The following is a 4,348-nucleotide window of genomic DNA, read 5'->3' on the forward strand; positions in this document are numbered from 1 at the left end:
CTGCAATGACAACGAGAATTACGAGGAAATAAATACATATTTGGGTGTTGTAATATTATAGCTAATAAAATGTTTCAAGATAACCCATGTTATTTAAATGACTAAAACACCCTAAATAGACTATTATAAGCAATACTAATTCACCACATTGCAAAGAATGTACAATGACAAATTCAAGTGCACAGTTTCACCTAATTAATTAATTTGTTTAGTTATATAATTTATCATTTGAATAAGAGAATAACACCAATAAACTTGGGGTAATCATAAAAATTGTTTTATTCATTACATCATAATTCAGATTTTTTTTTCAGGAATAAATAAGCAACACAGTAGCGAACCATAAACGATAAAAAATTGCAAACACAAATTAATATTTAATCCAAAGTTTGAACATTTATTAGTAGAGGAATAAACATCTAAAACATCTTCATTTTAACGTGATGACAGGAATTATGCGTAAACTTGTCCTGATGGCGCTTATAGGTATAAATGCCCCATTTTTGTTCTGGTTTTATCTAAACAATTATTTTAACAATAAACAGGGGATTTTAAATAACACAATTTTAGTAAAAGTCAATGACTGTAAGACTTGGATATTTTTAATTGAAAATATATTATGTAGCCTATTTGAAAAACAGCCATGGGTAAAATTACCCCGTGGTGGTGTTAATATAATAATTTAATAATGTATTTTTTTTATAATTTCTTAATTAAAATAAAATATTAATAAATACATCTCTGATAATCCCAGGTTGCTATGGTCACGCTGGTTTGTTTACCCATTAATATCTCGTGGCGACGAGAAATTTAAACCAAAAAGACTCAAGCTTCATTTTTTTTTTTTAAACTTCCAGTGCCAGTCATTTCTTAATTTATGCCAGAACCCACATAGCAATTTTCTCTGGCCCAGCTCGGTCCACACAATCAGCTTTTGCTTGGCCCACATACCGCAATGACTTACGGTCCTAGTGTGTACCAAGTCTGGATTCCAGACAAGGGCCACACATGGGCCAGAACTGGCCCAAGTCTCAGCCAAGTTAATTACCCATAACTGGCCCTGAATTGGGCCAGTTATGGCCCATGTGTGGCCCTTGTCTGGAATCCAGACCTGGTCCACACTAGGACCGTAAGTCATTGCGGTATGTGGGCCAAGCAAAAGCTGATTGTGTGGGCCAGAGCTGGGCCAGAGAAAATTTGCTATGTGGGACCATACCTGTATGACCATAGCTGGCCCTATTCTGGCCCAGACAGCAACATAGTGTTGGCCCAGATCCTAGTGTGTACCAGGTCTGGATTCCAGATAAGGGCCACACATGGGCCATAACTGGCTCAAGTCTCAGCCAAGTTAATTACCCATAACTGGCCTATGTGTGGCCCTTGTCTGGAATCCAGACCTGGTACACACTAGGACCATAAGTCATTGCGGTATGTGGGCCAAGCAAAAGCTGATTGTGTGGGCCGGAGCTGGGCCAGCTAAAAATTGCTATGTGGGATCTGAGGTTCTGTATGACCATAGCTGGCCCTGTTCTGGTACTATACGCTGGATCAGATGGGTTCCACATTTCAGCCTCAACAAAACCATAACCAAGCCACTTGATACACACCCCTCCTAGATGAATAGTCACAACAACAACAAAATATTCTGAAGAAATATTTAATCATGTTTAATCAGCAAACCAAGTTGAATGAATCTCACACCTAACATACAGCATTGTCAGTTCACACTTTCACAAAAACTATAAAAACATGCTTATTTGTTTTGCTTGGTCAGTGTGTTCAACCTGTTGGAGTATGGCAGTGTGAATTGGCTTTTAGGTGCTTTGGAATACAAAACAAAAAACAGTAAAATAAATATATTTGTTTAATGTTCACGCAATTAACACAAAATTCTTAAATAAGGTAGTTTCTCTATTTTTGCAATATTCAAGTGTTCATGTCCCTGAATAATATCTGCATGAACCTAAGTCTGAAGAGTACACATAATATCTAGTAGACAGCAATCCTTGTGAGTGAGATGTCTGGTGTGGAGGCTGGATCTGGAACCGACTTCTGTCCAGGTTATCCGTCTTCACGAACTGCCCTGAAATACAATTCAAACAAACAATGTAGTGTGAGGCTCTTACATTCACAATGCTCATTTTTGGCCTCGGGGGTGAAGTGTGCAGAAAATTCTGCTGGAATGAAATTTAGTATTTGGTGAACAGTCTTCAAGAGTGCAAATAATATTTTAAGTTTTAAGTATCTTTCAGGCTCGCGTGAGGTTTCCACGAGCAACAAAGTCTGCTTGAACAAAAATTTCACTACATTTAAAGTTTAGAAAATAATATACAGACCGTTACAGTTTGTCTTACTGTTATAAATTTTAATTTCAAATAACTTTTTTATTATCATCTTTTTTTGAATTATGATTGACCCCTCTGTAGGTTGTTGTATATGAAGTGTCCTCAGAGCAGAGTTAAACAAGATGGCCTTGTAGGACATACAGGAACCCAGACAGCAACATAGTGTTAATATTCAAAAAAATATATCAAATAAATATCAAATATTTCCCAGACAGCAACATTTGGTAAATCCATGCGGGCCAGATGTGGGCCGGATCTGGGCCGACACTGCTTGCTGTCTGGGAAATATTTGATATTTATTTGATATATTTTTTTGAATATTCGACAAACTTTTGAATGTTTGAGGTTTTACTTACTAGTCAGATGGTTCATGGTGCTTTGGAGATGTTCTTCGACAGGAGATCTGCTCCGCTCCAGCTCTGCAACACAGCCATCAGCATGGAAGAATAGGAACAATATGTCACATAGCCAACAAATGTAGTATTCAATGTCAGGATTATTAGAAATAAACAAACTACAGGAGAGGTGAAATGCAATAATAATAATAATAATAATAATAATAATAATAATATACAAAACATACAAAAAATCTTAAGATACCAGAATTCATATTTTTAGGTTTTACAGATGCATGATGATATAGTTGAAATATACTGTGAAAAATTCATATAAAGTTATTTAATAAGACTTCTCAGATCACCTGTGTTTCCTGTATCTCTGTCAGCAGCTCACATTACAAATTGTTTTGTAACTTCCCCTGTTTTAGGTATTTTTTTCTGACGCTCCTGAAATCATAGTACAATTGATCAATATTTGTTTGCAATGAAAGTTCAAAATGTGTTTGAAATAGTTTCAGCCCATTAGTTCATGTAAGTGACGTCACCGATTGACCCCACAGTGCAGACTTTTAGGTTAAATTAATTAGCTTATAGTGACTTCCATTTATCTATTGACAAAGTATCAGCAAAACATTTACAAAACTATCAAAGCCGCTCCTCTACACATAAAAGGTGCTTAAAAGCTCAAACGTTCATTAATAAGAGCTCAAATGTATAAGTTACCTTACCTCTAATTGTTAGCCTCTATAGTTAACGGTTGTGATGCTAACGGTCTTTTTGAAGACACTAAACCACTCCTGTAAAGTAAAGATTCAACAGAAACGTGTCAGTAACATGTAAGAAAGTGTCAGGAACAGTTGTATGTATTATTTGTGTAACTTTAGGGACTAAACTTACCTGAAAGCAGTGAAGACAGCAGAGAGAGCTTCTCGTTACTTGTCAGCTGAGTGAGTTGACGCCCAGTTACCATGGTAACCTCCTCAGCTTCAGTTTAAATGTGATTTGAATGCTCAACGCGCGCGCTCATTGGTCGTCCACACGAACGCGGTTATTTTCAAAACAGCAGCTTTTTCTCTGCGGTTTGGCCATTCGTCCTCACGCAAGCGCTGCACCAGGTCACTGAAACCGAACATTTTGAAAAAATTCCTGCCAGGGTGAAGATTTTAAAAAACTCTGGCTGCAGTGTTATCATGTAGACAGCTAAACCGGAGTTTTTGGCTTGTGACGTCAGAGCCTGCGCTGTTATCTCCGCCTACTTGAAACTTTGTCAGGCTTCTGATTGGCCAGCATGGCCTAAAACACATCAAAGTTACGCATTTACATAAATAGTACAAAAGTCAAATAAAATGTCCTGAAATTTCATCATGTATTGTTTAGTAGGCCTACATCAAACTGTAAATTGAATGAGAATATGAAAGCAGTGAATGCAAAACATTGTTTGAAGTCAGTTGCATATAAATAAAACAACAGGATATACTATTCTATAATATAACATATAATATCATATGAGGAATGAATATGATTTCACATGCAAACACAATTAAACAATATGAGCTTTATGTTATGCATTTAAAAAATATATTTTCAAAATGTATTTCAATATATTTAACAGTGTTTCACATATATGTGAATATATTACCTTTCTGTATGGGAAAACATTGGGAT

The 4,348-nt window shown here is 36.1% G+C and overlaps 1 long non-coding RNA gene across 2 annotated transcripts; it reads right to left on the minus strand.

Moving 5' to 3' along the window:
• Positions 1 to 1,699: 1,699 nt before the first annotated feature.
• LOC131525812 (uncharacterized) lies at positions 1,700 to 3,998 on the minus strand. Of its 2 annotated transcripts, XR_009267285.1 has the most exons (5): positions 3,581 to 3,654; positions 3,412 to 3,480; positions 3,046 to 3,130; positions 2,702 to 2,764; positions 1,700 to 2,083 (listed from the first exon to the last, which is right to left on the minus strand). It is a non-coding gene; the product is annotated as an uncharacterized LOC131525812 (long non-coding RNA). The 2 variants fall into 2 exon arrangements; XR_009267284.1 differs by having other exon boundaries at positions 1,703 to 2,083; positions 3,412 to 3,998.
• Between the last annotated feature and the right edge of the window lie 350 nt (positions 3,999 to 4,348).

This window comes from Onychostoma macrolepis, chromosome 19 (assembly GCF_012432095.1).
Source record: "Onychostoma macrolepis isolate SWU-2019 chromosome 19, ASM1243209v1, whole genome shotgun sequence".
In the NCBI taxonomy this organism is placed as follows: domain Eukaryota; kingdom Metazoa; phylum Chordata; class Actinopteri; order Cypriniformes; family Cyprinidae; genus Onychostoma; species Onychostoma macrolepis.